The sequence below is a fragment of the Drosophila sulfurigaster genome, chromosome 2L, assembly GCF_023558435.1.
Source record: "Drosophila sulfurigaster albostrigata strain 15112-1811.04 chromosome 2L, ASM2355843v2, whole genome shotgun sequence".
NCBI classification, from domain to species: domain Eukaryota; kingdom Metazoa; phylum Arthropoda; class Insecta; order Diptera; family Drosophilidae; genus Drosophila; species Drosophila sulfurigaster.
The window spans coordinates 22,127,537-22,147,275 of record NC_084881.1 but is presented as its reverse complement, the minus strand read 5'-3'; the positions used below and the strand labels follow the sequence as shown (position 1 = coordinate 22,147,275).

General features: G+C 34.5%; 3 long non-coding RNA genes across 3 annotated transcripts; 1 reads left to right on the top strand and 2 right to left on the bottom strand.

Annotated features, from left to right (window-relative positions):
- Positions 1–8,683: 8,683 nt before the first annotated feature.
- LOC133850570 (uncharacterized) lies at positions 8,684–9,233 on the top strand. The gene is made up of 2 exons (XR_009895663.1): positions 8,684–8,972; positions 9,034–9,233. It is a non-coding gene; the product is annotated as an uncharacterized LOC133850570 (long non-coding RNA).
- On the bottom strand, positions 9,145–9,613 carry LOC133850569 (uncharacterized). Its single transcript, XR_009895662.1, has 2 exons — positions 9,393–9,613; positions 9,145–9,323 (listed from the first exon to the last, which is right to left on the bottom strand). It is a non-coding gene; the product is annotated as an uncharacterized LOC133850569 (long non-coding RNA).
- Positions 9,614–18,333: 8,720 nt separating this feature from the next.
- LOC133850511 (uncharacterized) lies at positions 18,334–19,064 on the bottom strand. The gene is made up of 2 exons (XR_009895640.1): positions 18,889–19,064; positions 18,334–18,771 (listed from the first exon to the last, which is right to left on the bottom strand). It is a non-coding gene; the product is annotated as an uncharacterized LOC133850511 (long non-coding RNA).
- Between the last annotated feature and the right edge of the window lie 675 nt (positions 19,065–19,739).

Here is a 19,739-nt window from a genome sequence, read left to right as displayed (position 1 = left end):
TCAAAATACCAAGTTTAATTTCAAAATAATTATATAAAAGTTCTGTACTGCAAATATAAAATATGTTACTATAACAGATTATTCAGTTTTACTTTTTTTAAAATTTTGTTTGGTATATTTGATTTCCTTTATTTCATAATAGTAGTATTCTGTTTCGTAGTTAACTAGTTAATCATCTTGGTATTTTCTTAAAATATGTATTCCCAATCTAGAACAGAATGGAACATGATTAATCTTTTCGCAAACAATTTACATAAACATTACCACAACAGACACGTTACAGAATTCTAATTAATTTCCGCTGACAGAAGCCGCACATTGTCGTCTTCAGTAAGGATTGTTGTCCTTGACAATGGAAGGCGTTAAATGTTTTGAGGCCAAATTATCACCTCATTTGTCAGTCGATGCCAAGAGGTGGGAAATAAATTACGCGACACTTCAAGCCAAGCAATGCGCATTTCAACCACTGTAAGTCTCTGTGTGTGTGTGCGTGAGTGTGTGTGTGTGTGTGTGCGTGTGTTTGGCATTGTTTATGCAGCACATGGAGCAAGTGACACTGTGCGAATGACACTAAAATAAGATGTTTTCCTCTTGCCACTTTGCTGTATTTCCTTTGTTTTTATTATTGCTTCGCTGTGATACATTCCTAGTTAATTATCTCTTTGTATTACCGTCAAGGATTTAATAGAGTATGTGCTTTAAAATTTCGTTTCCATTCCATTCAATTTTATATTCTTTGTTAAAAGCCAAACATATTACTGTTTTTTTATTCATTTTGGTTGCCATATAATCGTGGAAGAGATTCTCTAAATGAATTGCAGTTACTTTATACAAATTTTTACATACATAAGTAAAAAGAAAACATTGACAGCCAAACAATTTTGACTTCACTTTCCGTTGGGGCTTTTTCATTTTCGTCAAATCATAGTTGTCAGACTTTTAAGACCCTTCACTATCGGCATCATTGTCCTCCAATGTTGCAATGGATTCACAGCTACTGAATGATATTTGACTCCAGTCACAGGGCAATTCCTCCATCTGATCCATGGATTCTTGTATTTCCTCCGCCATGTTAGTCGTATAGAAATAATCATTGTAGTGCATTAAGTTGCCTAATATCAGTTCGGAGAGAAGAACATCACGGAGCCGATTTTTCAACGCCTTTTGTGTTTCTTTTGTGCTCTTAGAACCACAAAACTTGGAAGTCAGCAAATCACAACGCACTGGTTGCATAGATTTTCGAATATAATCTAAAACCTTGTTGGGTTCAATTTCATGTGTCATTTCGTTTTGCGAATAAATGTACAAATTAACGAATTTTGCTTAAAAGTAAAAAAATTACGTAAATCTTGTTCACTATAAATTTTGTTGTTGTGTTGAAATATATAGATAATAAAATATGTACTACAAAAGAAGAAAAAGTGACAGGTGAAGGTTGTAGCAAAGGTTTGTAATGTTGTTTATAAATTTCAAAATTGAAACAAACTTACAAAAGAATTAAATTTTGCATTTCGAATAATATTTATTGTTCTAAGTTGGATTCTATTCTTAATTGTAAATTAAGTAATTCTTGTTGTTAAGTAACTGAAACTACCATAAATGAATTCAAATTAATAACTTTGATATGAATAACTAGAGATTAACAATACGTAGTTATTCTTTTGAGCTTTGCTTGCCCCTCACATTTTACCTGTTTTGCATAAGATTCCATTATCTTGCACAGTTCACCTGGATGTTTAAATCCTTAGGCTTGTCAGTCAGCTGCAATGATGCATTATTGCGCCTATTTCTTCACAAAGCGAGACTGCAATTCATTTCTCTGTTTTTCTCTATCGTTGGCATCAAATGACATTTCATCGACGAGTTTAGATTTCGTTTGATCCGTAAGCCTTTGACACTTAATTATATGGCAAAGACATCAATATAATTCTGGTATCGTTTGTCCTCCTTTCTCCTCCCGGTTATTTGAGACACTAAATGGCAAAGAGTCAGGCAGTAAAGTGAGCGACTTAAAATGCTGCCAACGTGGAAATGAACACATATCTCAAGGACGCAGTCACATACATATTTCGACGCCAGACTTGGTTAGGCGCTAAAAAAAAGGCGACAGCAAAATAGGGGAATAAAGACAAATTGCAGAGCAGCAGCAACGTTGCGTTGTCTTTATCTTCGTGCAGTCAATAGTAGCGAAAGGAAAAGCGCGGAAAATGGGGGAAGAAAGAGAACGAGTGCAACATTTTAACGGGTGAGCTCTCAGTGCAATTGGTGCGCTGTCAGCAAGCCAGGCTCTCTAGTCGCGGCTGCTGACATTCATTTTTGGAATCCGCATCGTAATTGACATTTGATTAACGCATAGCTCAGCTCATCCCAATAGTTGACAGAACCGACAGAGAAAGAGAACAGAGAGCAGACAGCAGAGAGCAACGTTAATCACATCAGCAGCCGCAGAGGCAAAGAGACAAAGATAGACCGAAAGTGAGATAAATTGAAACCGTAGCTCGAGGTGAAATGTTTGCCAAGGACATGCTCATCATGGTTACATGCTGTTCGCATTTCAGACACAAACATTTCGAAGAGAAAGCTAAGGCTTTATAAAGTATATGAACTTTAAATATGCCTTCTTATTTGGCCTTGCTAAACTTGACTTCATTTAATTTAAACATTCAATTTGCATATTTCGGCTGCTGTATATTCTGCCATTGTTGCTACGCTTTTTTTTTTTTTTGAGGGCTCAACTGCCCATAAAAATAACCGCATTGTTTGTGATTTTTGCGCTGTTGTTCTTTTCAGTTTTTCTTTTCCTTTTGATTGTGATTCATGTTTTTGGTACTTCATAAAAAATAAGTTACAAGTTCAAAAGTTCTTTACAAATTTTCGCATTTTATTTAGAGGAAGCCAATTCTTAAAGCACACTGTATAACAATTATGTATATGAAATCTTAAGAGGATGAGAAGCGTTTGCTGTTCGCCTTTTATATTTGCACCACAAAAAGGCAGCCACAACAACAATTAATTCTGGTATACCACGTGTTGTGTTATAAGCTCACAAAATTGTTTTTAATTCCTTCTTAGAGCTGCCAGCATGTCCTGCAAGAGCTTATAAATCTTTCATGGGATGTGCACATAAGGAAAACAGTGCAAAAACATTGCAAGAAAAGAATAACTTTATATTGCATGTGGGAGAAGAAACTCGCTTTTATTCATTTATAAAGTATAACGATCTTAATTAAATTTTAAAGACCTGATCACAAGCTTGTTTGTCGTTCAAGATGTTTTTGCTCGACAAATAAATTACATTGGACATTGTTGGTGAAGTTTATAAATGGTATCACAGGCTTGTTGTGTCCAAGATCTGTTCGATGTGCTAAAAACTTTCTACGATTGCGACTTTGTTTTATTTGTTTTGTGGTTTTTTGGGAGTTTACTACAGAATTTATGTGTTGCACTTGTTACACATACGCCATGTAGAACGTCCGCACTGTCTGAGACAAATCGATTGCTGTTGCAGCACTTGCTCTTTCCACTGCACAGCACAACAACAATACGGAAGAGAGCTGAGAATAATTTATTGATCACTTTGTTACACCCGCTGTTCGAATGGTGTGAAAAACAGACGAGGCTGCACTTTAGCTGAATTAAGAGAAAGCGGCAAGGAAAAGAAAAACATTATACTTTCCAGCTTGCTAAGTTTTCTATTCTATTAAAGATAGTCGCTTTAATTCAAAGCACAGCTGTGCACAGCTTGATTTGCCCAAAAAAAGCTGTTTTTCATTTCTTTTTTTTTTGGTATTAAACAAAATATGCTAATTTTATTCGGAATGCTTAAGCCTGTCAGTTTTTCGGTCTTGTGTCTGCTTTTATCACTGTCATTGTGTGTTTTGATATCCACTTGGCATACATGTCTCAACTGATTATGATATTTTGATTAGAAAAAGGCTAACACACAGCTGCCACACGGTTCAGCTTGTTATCCTTTTGAGCTTCAGCTGGCGTCTCTGGCAAAATAGACACTTTCATTCCCTTCCGTTTTGGTGTGACAAATTGTGCCACTAACAAAACAACGTTTACGTAATGATGACAGTATTTCACTCTCCTATATACAAAAGGTACGATGTTTATATTGATTCGAACACCTTTCAGGTTGATGAATGCATAGCAAATGACTTCAAACAAAAAACAGACAAAGTATGCTCCAATCGATTTTCTACGCTAATAAATTGTTGTTACTTTAAGGTCAAAGAGTATACCCAAAAATTTGAATCAGTGTCAGTGTCAGCATGAGTTTACAATTTGCTGATTTATATGCACATTTTTATGACACTTGGCTTGAATTAATGAATTTTATCGACCGCTCTGCAAACCCTTTAAGGGATACCACAGTTATTTATAGTCTATCAATGGAATGTGAGCTGAGGAGAACGGTTAAGCTGCTCCCAAAGAGATAGTGGGATGGTAAATAGCTTTCGTTGAGTAACGAACCGAGACATAAAGGAACAGACTTAAGATTAAAATTGAATTAAATTGCAGTTGCAGCTTATGCGCTATAATTGGACTCTGTCTGCTTGCATTACGATCCCAAAGTCTGGCTGCCGAATTAGTGCAAACACTTGACATAACATAGTTCAAGGCAAGGCAAGGTAAGACAAGGTTCTGGCATAGTTATGTGTACTCATGCTGGCTGGCTGGCTACTAATGTCACATGTTGACAATGTGCGCTCGCTGTTTACCTTCATTTCTGTGCATTGTGCCCTATTCCCCGGAAGATAAATTAAACCGTGCAGCAGCTAGTTCAGTTTACAAGTGCCAACGTTTAACCATTGTCTCTAAGCACTCTGAGCTAAACGACAGAGTGCAAGACAAGGCAACTGAAAGTGCAGAGAGTGCTTACAGCAATTCATTGCCGCCAGACCGAAACAATGGACAATACTTGGCAACGTCTGTTAAATGGCTCTTGTCACAAAATAATTTTAAAGCACTGTCTCAGTTCGTTTCCCGACATCCAGGAGTCAGTTAGATAGGCTCAGGTAATCACACGAAGTGATTGTGGTCACAGTCCATTCTTTGTATTCTATGCTTCCTATTCAGTCAGTCGATCAAGGAGATGAATTGCTTGCACTCAGTGCAATTATTCAGGTAGGCTGACAACTATCTGCAGCGAATATGTCTAGGCAGAAAAATATTTTGCATACCCATTTGAGATTCGAAACAAAGTATTTACTCTTTTCATACCCGCTACCCATAGGGAAGAAGGTAACTTTGAGGCAAAAACGCCTACTGAAATAATAATATAGAACTATATAAATATACCAAATATAGCATTCGGTATATTTCAGTATTTTGACGGTATAGTAATGTGGTATAATTTTAATTTATGGCTTATTTAAAATGGGTAGAGTGTGTGTTCTCAAAATTTATACATATTTTTAATATAGTATTACATCAATATACCAAATATAGCATTCGGAATATACCAGTTTTTTTTGCAGTATATTTATTTGGTATAATTTTTTATTTATGGTTTTATTCAAAATGGGGATGTCAATATACTAAATATAGCTCTTGGTATATTTCAGTATTGTCACAGTATATTAATCTAGCATAATTCGAATATATAGTTTTATTTAAAAATTGTAGAGGTAGTTTAGTCTTTGGTATATTTTCAATATATATTACTTTTAATATACCAAATATAGTATTCGGTACATTTTTGTATTTTGGCTGTATATTAATTGGGTATATGTACTTTAAAAAAAATATGGTTTCATTTAAAATGGGTAGCCGGTATATAACAGTCGAGTTTGGTCGACTTATTTAATTATATGTATATCAAATGGGCTTAATCTTTAGTTAAAATCTCTTAGTACCATATGATACCTTCAACTACATGTTCTTTTATTTAAGTCACTTAGTAAACATAATCACTGATAAATGAGTCAAGACATTTGCACAGCTTAACAGTCAGGCAATGATTTACTTTTATTTATTTGCAACAACACAATCAACAATAAACAACAACAGCTGATGTCCATTATTCAATTTCATTTTGCGGTAAAAGGCTTGAAAGAGCAAGTAAATACATATATTTCTTTAATTTCTATTTGCTGGCTGGAATACCCTAAAGAAAGATGGCAGAAAACATGTATATACTTTTTTAAAATAATAAACAAATATTAATGCCACTTACTGGAATTTATTTATTTAACATTTTGTAATGCAATAGCAAACAAATTTAATTGGGAAATCAATGAGAATGTCTGCTGAGTATTTTGTTTTGCAGTTGAGTTGCTTCAAAGAGGTGAAATGACTGCAATAAAGTAAATTGTTGACCTGTTTTAAGTTACAACAGTTTGCAATGTATCGTTGACCGAAAGAAAATTTATGAGTTGCATTCGGCTACGAGTGATAAATTATTCATGCTGATGTCATTTAAGAGACCACGAGAAACTGAAATATTTATGCCGAAAAGTTTATTTTACTGTGACTTAACCGTAAGGCTTTTTTAAAGTATGGTTTATTAATTAAACACTTTAATTGCATCAATTTTATCTATTAATTTTTTGTGATAATATTAAATTGTAATGAATGTAGTTCACACTGCAATTCGAATTAGATTTTCGAGAAGAGCTATTTGGTTGCACTAACTTAAAACATTTAACCACAACAAATCTCTTGGTATATTTTACCAGTTTTAATTAAAACTTGATTATTTTACGCACTACAATTTAGTACAGTGAACTCTGAACTCGTCTGGACTGAAACTCATCTGCATTTAGAGCAACATTTTGCAATTTGTTGGGAATTTTGGGCGATATTGCTGTTTGCTACACATTTTGCGACTCATTTTGGTTTCATTGTGGGACTAAGTTACGGACTACTTTATATGCTTGCATTATTGTCAATTAAAGCAGCTGTTTTTGCATAGCTCAAATGGCTTTGTTTGTTTTGCAAAGTACAAAATTGGAGGACAGTCGACGCTTCTATTCAATTTAATCAGACGTGCATTATGGTGGCAGTTTCATATTTATTGATGTTCTTGTAATTTATACTGCACTTGTTAACATTACCATTGATTGCCAAACAAACTGAGACCTTTGGACAAGTCAAACAACACATAAAACAGAATGCAACCAGAGCTGTGCCAATTACCGACTTCTGTTTGCTCAGAAACAAAGAGTTGTTAACGCGGTTGCAATGCTCGAATTACCATCAATGGAAACAAGGGAAACATACTATCCGGAATCATAAAAAAGCGAGTAAGTTATGTACTTGAAGTGCAACTTGACGGGTTGAAACAGCATGTATTATATTTCCTGCAGGTCCGATGTGAAGCGCTACTGCTTGAAGTTTAATTTTATAAATGATATACATTTTTAAAACATAATATTTTAATATGAGCTACTATTTCGTTTATTAAAGCATTAGCTCCGAAAAACTCGATATTCATTTACGATATGCAGATGAAATATGCTTACAATTACTATATTTAAAACTATGTATTTGATATCGCTTTTGGTTTGTTTTTAGCTTTATTTATGCAAATATTTATTGGAAAAATAATCCATCATTTATCTCATAGTTTGTATGTGGTTGATTTTTTATTTGCTATTCCATTGATTTAGTCTATTGATTTGTGAATAAAAAAAAAGTAAACAATCAATTTAAATGGAAGCAGCTGGGAACTATAAAAGCTAGAATTGTTATTCTAAATAAAATTAAACCAGTTATAGTTTAGGATTTATATTCATTATTTTTAAACAACAATCATACCAATGATATTTAATCAGTTCTATTTTGTGATATATGTATATAAATTATTCTTAGACTACAATCATGTGAATGGAAATAGCTGAGAACTATTACAGCAATAATTTTTATTCTATTTTATGTCAATGATATTAAATCAGTTATTTTTATGATTTCTATAAATTATTCTTAGACTACAATCATGTGAATCATTCATTGAATTTAACTTGGAGCAACTCATATGTGCCTCAAATAAATTATGTTACGAATTTACTGCACTACTTTCTTAGATTATGGCAGAAGCTTGGTGGAATTTAAAATGCATGCAGTGGCCTGATTGCGTGGCGCATCAAATGTAGATTTAAGAAACAAGCTGCGCAACTTAAAATGCCGACAACCGGAGGATGGCCGTATCTTGAGGTCGTCAGTTACTCAAAGTGGCAAGGCGAAGCCTTGGCAGGGCACTCGCAAGGAATGCATAAAGACGAATTGCAGAAAAGATAAGTCAAAGACGCCCAAAACCGCAGCGAAAAGGACACGAAGGACGTCTGTCTGTAGCAGTCAGTGTGATGTGTTGAGCAACGTGGAACGAGCAACGAAAAGCGCTGCAAACGCGGAACATGCAAACTGAAAGACGCCTTAACGCGAAAGCTATCAGTGAATTGAAGTCTGAAATGCAATTTCATTGCCATCATTGATATCGTTTTAAGAAACCATGCGGGAATTGACATTTGATCAACGAAGAGCTACTTGCACCTAGAAAATACATCTATTTAATTATTTAATACTGGCAAATAATATATTAAAAGTTGGTTTAATTTCATTTAATTAACTCGCTCCTTTGTTAGACAAACAAAAGAAACTATGCCAAACAAACCGTAAAAGCTTTGTGAACAAAAGAGCGTATGAATGTTTGTTTTTAAAAGGGACAAAGGCAAGAATTCCAATGAAAGGAGAAAGCAATAAAAAATAATGAAAAGTTGGCACTGCTTTTCAAACAGTAAGTCTATGAATTTCAAAAATTCTGAAAACACACAACTTATTAATTAATATGACTCTAGTCACAATAAAGTTGATTAAAAAATTTAATTTTCGTAATGCTTAAAATTTCGCTCTATATTTTATGAAGTGCGTTGAGTCCCAGAAGCTATTTAGCGTTTTTGCTGCTTCTAGTTGGCTTTATCAGTGCCGAAAGAAACTTTTTGATGTGCTTTACTTATTCATACTTGGTAAGAAAAAGAATAATTCAAAAATTTACAAAGAGCTGTTGGACTTAACACTTGTTCCAAGAGGGCGAGAGGAACATGTCAAAGTTGTCAAGTCGCGAGTGGCCTGGGGGAATGTTTAAGTGGTTCTCACTTTATATGCACAGCCTGGGGAGGGAAGTAATTTTTCGGACACTTTTGTGAATTTATTATGCTGTCATAGATTTATTGTTTGTCTTTTGGAACACAACTATCTTGTGCCTAAAATATACAGATTTTTGTGTACTTTAAGCATTTTAGTGAACAACATTGCTCAGCATGCAGACATTTGATGCCATTGCCATTGCATAGCTCCATCATTAACCCAAGTTGAGCCTGAAATACATTGAAAGAGATTCACAATAATATATGGAGAAATCTTAAGCATTATACTTATTATACTACCTCTGTTAAGCTTGTGTTAAGGGGTACAAGTTGCGTTTGCCTTTTATAGGCATACTGCGGATTCCATGTCTTTGCTTCGGAATTAGAAATTGTAAGAATCTGCAAGCACAATGCTAGTAACACACACACAAAATTCATTGTAAATTTCATGATGATTTCCAGGCCTGCAACTGATTTTAAATCGCGATTCCAGCTGAATTTATACTTGAACAAGTACGTTTCAATTTGAGAAACATATGTTCATTATCTTTAAAGTAAAATAATTTTATCATCGTTAAGCATATGTTTTTCCCTGATCGTCACCTGTTGTGTCTAAACATGTTGCACATAACGCATGTTCGTTGGAAATGCTGCTGCCAGCGAAATAGTAACAGGAAACTGTTAACCTAACCAAATTTCCCTTCGGTTAACAGCGAACTGCTGACATAATAAAATGTCCCTTTTGGTTTACAGCCTGTGCAGCTGTACAGCGCGTCTGCAACAACAATTTTAGTTCACTGCAGACTCTGAATGTGTTCGGTTGAAGAAAATAATGTGCGATAAGGCAGATAAATTCTAAATTTCAATGTTACGTACTTTAATTTACGAAATAATTATTTCTTACAATAATTTAAATTGATTGAGAAACCTCTTTTGTAAAAGGAATGATTGCAATGATTTCAATTTAAACAACATGTTGAGTAAAGCATAAATAAAGAGAATTTCAAATTTTAAAATGTACGATTTTTATTCACTTCCGTCTCAATGTCGACAAATAAGCTTTAAAAGCGGGTGTCCTACAAAGCTGTCAGCAACAGTCGACAAACAGTCAATTGCATAAAAATTGCATAAATAAATAATATCGCATATGCTGCCAGCTGACAGTGTTTGTAAGTCTTTAAAATACGCATACGACGCGTGTCACACACATTGTGCCTAAAATTAAGTCATTTAGAGTAAGGATTGATTCATTTTGTTATATTAAAGCCGAATATTGCTTATTACTTAACTCATCGCATATTCATTTTAGTTATTTTAGGTTGTTACCTTTAGAATTGAGCAACACACACAAAATCCGTTGATGACGTATTTAGTTATGTATGTGGCAGGAAATGTTCTGCTACCGGATTAAGCTTATCTGCAGAGATTTAATGATTGCTATCAAACAAAGTTTATGGCGAGCCATCGAATTGAAACGTTGTAGGAGTCTTGCCCTTATTGATGTGCGCCTGATGAGCGCGTCAAGTGGCCTCAAAGGGATAATAATCTCAGCCAAACAGTTTTCATATTCGCCTGATTATCTCTCGCAGAGCGTGTGTGAGTATGATTGTGTGTTTGTGTGAGTGATTTATTCATGGTATGTGGCGTATGAGTAATGCGCTTTGATTGACCTCAAGATGAGGCCATCAATCATAAAGTGTGTCAGTATTTTTTACAACCAAGACTTTTGATACATAGCTGCTCGAATTTATGGGAGAGTACAAATGTGATAATAAGAAAATAAATGTCTTCCATAAGTCAAGTCATCAGCGTAAAACAAAGTTGACTTTTATCATACGCATGCTATATATAAAAATTTAACACAAAAAAAAGCCTTTATGCAAGTTTGCATCAACTGATTGCCAAATAGATTGATTTTATCTAATCCAATCCAACAGTTTGCATATCAATAATTAAATTTTTATTTCGATCCAAGCTAAATTCCATAGCTAATTAATGCAAATGCTTAAATTCAGTGTTATTTGATTTTAAGGTAATTAAACAAAATGATTTTCCATGCTGAACTTAATTAGTAAATTGATTGGTATTCGCATCGATTTGTTTGCATAGTTGTTTAAATAAAAGAGAAAACTAATTTGATTATGATAGTAGACAATAAACAAATAAATTCTAGACTAAATCATCTCAATCGAGTAATATTTTAAACATTCTTTCATTAATTGTTTGTTAACAGCTGCAGCTTTAATTTTCTAATGCAGCGATAAACTTACAATTAATTTCTGCAGTTTTCTCTAATAAAAACGCCACGCTACTTAATTACTTACACAGATGTACAGAAAGTGTATCTGCGAGGAAGCTTAGAAAAATACAAATAAATATTTTGCCCACCTGGAATTTTTGAGTTGTGCTGCTCTTGGTATCATTAGTTTCAACTTATTTCAACTTAAATGCAAGCTGGAAAATGTTCTCTCAGCCCGCCCCAATCCCTTTTGTATGACGCAAATATAATTCAGTTCTGACAAAACAACATGGAGACGAACAACTAAAAGGAAAACAACAAAAATGTAGCCCACGTGTTGTTTTGCCAGCGCACAAAAACTTTTTAAATCCTTCTTGGAGCTGTCATCACGCCCTGCATGTTGTAGTGTTTTTTTTTTCTTTCTTTTTTTCTTTTCGCTGAATCCGCACAGGACAAAAATACTGCAAAAGAACTGCAGCAGATGGAAAAGGGAGCAACAACGTTTGAAAATGAGCAAAGAACCAAATAAACAGAACTCATTACAGGCGCACAGAAATCATGAGAAATTATTTTTATAAACCGACTGGGAGTATAAAATTTAATATGCTTATATGCTACATAGTAAGATATAATGATTTCATTGTCCTATACAATGCTGTATTTACGATATAAAAAATAAAATAAAAGCGAAACAATGGATTTGTTTATTTTAGCGGTTTTCATGTGCAAAATAAATATTTTCTAAACTTGTTTTACGGTCAGCTTTATTTGTCGACGTTTATAGTTGAGTTTTAAGTGAAAAGTTTTTCGACTGGCTGCACAACAACTTATAAATCACTGCGCTTCGAACCGCAAAAGTCAAAACTGTCCTCGAGCCCGAAAAGTTTAGAGAAACTTGAACTCATCGTCAGCAAAATGAAGCGCAAACAAAACCACGAAAACTTTATAGCCAAGTAAAAAAGCGGCATTTGTCACTTTTTTCGCACGACTGCTGCTCGAATAAATAAATATTTTTCCAGTCAGCTCATTTTCTTCTTCTTTTTATTATTATTTTTTTTTTTAACAAAGTCATTTTCACATCTCTGGGTTATCGTAAATCTGCTTCACATCTGAGCAAAAAAAAGTTTTTTTTTGTATAGTAAACTTTTAGTTTTTGTCCTTGCGTCTGGAATTCAGAAAACATGTGGAGAAAGGGAGCTCACTTTCAGTTTTAAGCATTTATAATTATATTTACTTTTTTATAATAATTAATTACCTTAACAAAAATAGTGTTATTTTAATTCAATTAAGTCTTTATATTATACAAGGTTTATAACAATTTCATAAACAAAAGTGAGAAGCAAAGTGTTTTATTAATTATTTTAATTCATTAAAAACGCAGTAAAAAATCTGAAAAATGTTGTTTTACTCACACAACATTGTAGGCTTTAAGCTGATGCTGTAAATTGTTTAAATGGCTGGAAAGGTCAAAGGTTGCACTGTATTCTCAACTACCAGTTTAAAGTAGCTGTTGAAGCTTCTTCCGGTAGAATCATTTCGCCTCTTGCCAGCGACCTGTGTCTGCTAGATGGAGGATGCCAAAGTCAGACGTCCTGGCACACATTCAACGCATACATGCACAACAAACTGACGCATGCACACACACATACACACACACACACAGACACGCACGTACACATTCGTAACACGCTATGCACATTGAGAGTTGCAAGAAGAATGCCAGAGAAAAAACAAAATGAATAAACAAAGGCTTGATGGAAAAAATATGCAATATAAATAACAAACAACAAAAAAAAAAAAATATAATATTTGCTATAGCATTGTCGGGAATTTAAATTGTTATGGGAACACACATGTATGTACTTGTGTGATATAATCAAACTAGCATTTAAATTTAATTCACATTTCTTTGTGGTCAGGAGAATCATTTGGCAAGTGTCTCCTCTCCCTTGAGGTCGAGACAGCAAAGTGCCTGTATATTTTCCCTTATTTAATTGTTGGTTATCAGTTGTCTACGCTTAAAGTTGATTCATGTGAAAATCTTAAAGGCCACAACAGCCACAAAAGCATCAGCAGACAAGCACAAGCTGGCCCAGAAGGGATATGGGATTTAAATTTAACTAATCTATACATATTGTTCTATAAATTGTACTCATTAAGCAAATGACAGGCTTCTTGGCATCTGTGCGTAATGATTGCAGTCCAAGTAAATACATGGGTCACTCATTAGCTTGGGGCCTTTGTTGCCTTTCGAGTATGGGATAAAACGAAATGAGCAAGGCAATTATGTGACACGACAATGGGAAGTATAGTTGGAGACTAAATGGCAGAGGTGAAAATTGGAAATGGAAGTTTTGCTGAGGTCTTATGTTTGTCTTAATATCGACCTTTTAGAGATTGTGAATATAAAAAGAGACGTGCTAAGTTCTTCGCAAAACGTGATGGTCAGGATATCTCTAATATAAAGTTAGCAACTTTTCAGTACTCAAGCTGAAAACAAGCGGCAACAACTATTTTTAACTGGATTAAACTGTCCAACTGAGGTAAAACTATGAAAAATGACAGTAAGTAAAGTTGAAAAGCTTGAAAACTATGTGAAATTCGTCAAAAAGAAAACTCTTTCCTTTCCTGTATTTTAATGCGCTTTTTATTTGATATTCAACTAAAGTAATGTAAGGAAACCGGGAGTAAAACTCCCGGAATGTTAACGCGACTCTAATGAGTACACAAGCTGTGGAATATCTCACACTTATCTCGAAGTAGCATGGAAATTGTTTAGTTTTGCTCCGATGCATGGTCTTTTATTGTGTCCTAGTTCAAGGCCCTTATATGCGGATTATGTTGTTATACCTACGAGTGTGTTGTAGGGCTAAGAATATGTGTGTGCCTTTAGGGCAGCGCACGATGGCACAGGATGGGATACAGGACAGGATACTAACTTCTGCTGCTGCTACTGCTCTTGTTGCTGTTGCCGAGTGTTCGTTTTCCTTTGGGGCTCAAAATGGGCAACTCGTAATTGCAGCCAAGGAAAATGTTAAGTGGATATTTCGGTGAAGCTGAAGAAGCACGAAAGTCCTGTTGTAAAATAAACCGAATGAGGCACTTTGTAAACACGAAAGTAGTACAAGAAGTATGTAAATGGGAGTAAGTACTTGGCTGTTTAAGTGAACACACACACACACATGAGTAGAGTAAAACAGGCATGCGAATTGCAGCTGGTTGAATGCATTTCATTTAAATTGGAGTGCTAAACGTGGCCTACAGAATTTACTTTAAGTGAGGTTAAGTCGTAGCAGTAAAAAAGCTTTGATCACGTATACGATTGAAATATCACGTATACGATTGTTACTCCTATTTAGATTTTTTATAACTTTGTGCATCTTCGATTCTATAAACTATATATATTCTTGATCCAAAACGATTTTTCCATGTCTGTCTGTCCGTCTGTCCGTTCATCTGTCCATATGAACACCTAGATCTCAGAGACTATAAGAGATAGATATAATTTTGTTGTCTTGTTATGATCGCACAAAAATCAAGTTTGTTTCAAGTTTTTGAGGTGCCCACTTCTGCCCCGTAAATCAATAAAATACTTACAATAACGAAAAACTGTTGAAATAATTTAAAAAATTACTTGTAGTGATATATCAATATACCAGATGTAGCCTTTGGCATATTTTGAATATTATCAAGGTATGTATATTAATTTAGTTTATTTTATAATTAATACCGCACTGTTTTGCTTTTGTTCATGGTGGGTAGCGGATATTTCACATTCCATCACACTCGACTGTAGCTTTCTTACTTGCATAGAATAAACAATTTAACTAAATTCATAAATTAGTTTTTGATTGACATGATTACATAACCGCTATGCAAATTGGCGTTCATTCGATTTTGTTTGAATACTAACAACCCTTTGGTTATAAAATTTGTATCAATTTATGTGCATCTAATCATTATTTTAAACGACACACGCAAATTTTGAAATATATTTAATTAAATAGTGATATTTTAGCCTGAAAGCTTTTATAAAATAATGGCGGATTCTGTCTGTGGTAATATGTGATTGCAATTATCGCTCATAGTAAGTGTCATTATATAGTGATTATTTCGGAAAGTGCTGTTAGACACCACTCCACTTATATTATTACAAAAAGTTTTCTAGTGCAGACAGCGTGAATTTATGGCAAAACAATACGAACATATCATCAATTTTCATAAAACAATTGCTAATGCAAACAGTTTCGAGCTGTGTTGTCACAGTATATTAAAGTGCTAGAAGAATACAAAGCTTTAGCCCTGTCATTCATCACCCCAGCAAAGTTATTCATTTGTACTAAATTTGCTACTAATATCCATGTTGATGTGTTAAGGCAACTGAGGAAATTAGAAAAGTTTCACTACACTCTATTCGAGTGGCTCACATTGAAGTTGAATTCGAGGAGACCAATTAGAGAGCACTTCCTTGGGTCAATTAAGGTGGAGCTGTCAAGTAGCCTTGGTTACGCACAGTTTACCTTGGCTGCAATTAAAACTGGCCTCATAACACGCTTCAATGCATCTCAACTGAATACGGAATGCGAAAAAAGCCTACGCCCGAAGCGTCAAACAGATTGTTGAAATAGTTGACTAAAGAGCAAAGTAGACTATTAAAGTTGTCCTCGACTGAGCTTACAGCATTGATTATTGGCGTATTTGTATGTCCTTCTCCCCTTAATACTGGCGAACCAGTCGGCTACTTGATGTGGCTGTGGTCAACTGTCAGCAAAAGTTTTCATGTAGAGCAAACTTGTTGCCACTGGCCTGACTGTATGTATGTATATAGTATACTATTTCTTTGCTCCAGGGTAGCCAAACGACTACTTGGTTGCTAATTTTGTTAAACGTTGAAAGACACTTAAATGTCAGCAAGTAATTAACGTGACGACTTAATTAGCACTCATTTTCCTACTCACAATTCGTGTGACATTATCCTGTTTCGCAAAACGTTGACAATTTATTGTTGTTATTTGGGCACTGAACTCAGAAGCGTTTTCCACACCACACACACAAAATTTAAAAATATGTCTCTTTTGCAAAACTTCGTTACCTGCTTTTCGGGAGCAAGGAAAATGTGCCACATGTGTCACAATGGTTGCCTGGTTGCAGTTATACCTTTGTTTGCTTTAATTACAATTTATGGGCATCCAAAGTGCATTGGTTATGAGTATTTCACGTAGTTTGAACTGAGATATTAACTGCTTGAAAGCTCATCATAAATTTCAAGACTTCTAACAAATAGTCGTAAACAAAATATAATAAATATGCATAATAAATGTCAATTTCGTGATAGACGGACGGCAATTTTCCCATTGGATCCCTGCTTACAATGTCGTGTGTCTGACATAACAGTTGCAATTCTCAGTTCATTGCCAGCAGGTGGCTTCACTTTATTTTGCGTCCATTCTCCGGTATTTGTATTATGCTGTCAATTTGCTTGTTTATCTGTCAGTTAATGTTAACTTTCTTGTTTGCCCCACGCTTGATGCATAGATATAGTTTATTGTTAAACAGGACAATTGGTTATCTAAGGACATTTAAAGTTGGCTGACGTTGTGATACACTTTCTATAGTATCATATCAATATAAACAAGTCGACTGAGCACGACTGTGAGATACCCGCTACCCATTTTGAATAAAATAAAAAACAGTTTTTAAAATATACCAAATGTATACCGCAAAAATACTAGAAATATACCAAATACTATATTTGGTATATTGATATAGTAATATATTTAAAATATAGCAAATGTTATGTTTCGTATATTAATATAGTACTATATTCAAATATACCGTAGAATGCAAAATATACAATATTGTACTATATATAGGAAATGCATCCTTCAGTCGGTTACGTACATTTCCCGCAGGCACAATGTTATAAAATATATTTGTAGTATATCGCTTATTAAATATTAGAAAATAATTTAGAATGTCCTGTATAATATATATTTTTCCAGAGTGCTTGCATTAGTTGAAGATACCTTTGAATGTATCTAAGATTAACTTACTTCTGTACTGCACATACAGTGCATGACCTGTTCTGTGAGTCGGCAAATTGAGTAAGCATCAGGTCAGACAAGTTTATCTATCTTCTTTTGCATTTGCCGTACGGTCGAGCTGCAGAAAGTTTCTCTTGGCTTTGGCAAAACTATGAAATAAGCTAAGCACATTCTTCATGTACAACGAACGCACTGCAATTTTCAACTGATTCACAAGACTTGGATTCAAAGAGATTCCTTAAGTAGCCAGCCAAGAGAGGGGAAGGGAATGTCTCTGCCTCTGCGGTGGTTGTAGCAAACTAAGTTTTGCTATTTTCTCATTCTCAACGGTAGTTACTTCTTTGCTAAATCCAATCAAATGCAATAGTCCAGGTAATCCAACAAAAACATTAATTGAGCGAGAAACAAAATAAACGCTGAGAGTTATTGACTCTTTAATCCCATAAATAATATAAATCATATAATGAAATGCAGTCTACAGTTTTAAGTGTGTGTCTGCATAAATTATGGCAAATAATTTCTATTAGTTTTTCAAATAAATCTTATAAAATTATGCGAACGTCGTATTTCTTTTTTATTTGTCTATTAATTGTGTTGACTGATATTTTTATTTCGTTTGCACAAACAACTCCCGTGGCAAAGCAAATCATATTATAATCAAAGGCTTCAGCCTGTCGAAATGGAAATAATTTATTGTTGCTCTGCAGCATTGGCGATTTGTTATAGTTTTAGCCGCACAAGAGATAAATGTGGATATTAAACCTCTGCACAATATTTGTGAGAAAAATTTGCTGAAAGCTTGTGTAGTTTCAGTTTTATGTCGCTGGAAAAAAAGGATTGATTGCTTGATGTTTGAATAACCGCATCACGTATACGCTCAGTGAACGTGCTATAATTCTAAATGGTGTTCTCCCTTTTGATTTGCATAATTTATAAAATCATTCGGGGATATAAAATATTGGCTTGTATCAATTTAATTTTATTAATGCAGATAAAGCTTAACACAAAGAGAATATGAATGGCTGTAATCAGACTGCAAATGTGGCAAAGTAAATCCGGTATTCAACATACCAAACATTTTTAAATTAAATTAAATCAAAAAATTGCTCATTAAATTTGTGTAGAATTAACTTTTGTGTTTTGCTTGCAGCGATGACCTTTTTGCTCTCTAGAACGAGCATAATTTAATTTTCTATCTCGCCGCACACATTAAATTCAAATTGCACTCTGCCTTTTTTTTGCCTTATCGTCATTAAATTGCACTCGGAGACAGCTAAAAAGTTTTGCCGCTCTGCATTTGCATAATGTATGTGTAATTTGTGTTAGTCTGTGTTAAGTACGAGTATTTTTCAGTCTGAAGGTTGACTGTCATTGGCTGAAGGTTGCAGACATTTGCCTGGAAAAAGTGTGTGTTAAAACCCAGCAAAGAATAGTTGAGAAAACATTTTTGCAAAGCTCATAAATTATCATTAAATATGAACACACCATGGATTAACTAGAGTTTAATAAATACCTTTAATTTTGCACTTTACGCAAAACGTATCTTTTAAATTTCAACTTAAATTTGCATTGGTTAAGTTAAAATGGAATCGCAATGAGAAGGAAATTGATTTTAGATCTGACACTCAGAGCATTGTACAATTGATGCAAAATGAAACGAAACGATAGCATCAAACAGGGAATGGAAAATATTTTGAAAATAAGCAAAGCTCAATGTGCAGTGCAAGACAAGGCAAAAGTAGCACAAGAAGAAGAAGGAAGAACAAAAAATAAGTGAAAAGCGAAAGCAGCAAGAATAAAATTGACCATAAAGCTAAGCAAAAATGCTCAGCGTGGCAAGCGAAGATAAAACCCACAAGTGAAAAGGCAAACACCAAATTGATAAACGTTGCCTTTGTTTCAGAGAATCTGGCAAAACTCATTCTCTCTTCTTCTCTTCTCCATCTCCATCTCCATCTCCATCTCCATCTCCATCTCCATCTACCCAATTTTAGCATCAAGCTATGCTTCCATTGTCTTGTTTGTCGCTCAAGTACAGCTCATAATTTGGCGGGTTGGCTCGAGGGTGACAGCAACGACGAAGACGTCGACAAAAACATGGCCATCACAATAATTTGAAGTGGAGCTGATAATCTTTGACAGGCTAAAGAGTCCTTGTCGTTAACTTCCCCAAATGAGACGCCCCATAAAAGGTGCTGCCTTTTCGTTTTGGGGTTCCACAAACTCCACAACTTGTCACGCTCAAATCTGACAATGAAATAATGTTTAATTTTGCTGGAATCATGCGAGTTGATGTTAAATAATCAGTGAAATGATTGTATGACAAGTTTAGGCAAAAACATTATTGTATTTCTCGTTATGCAA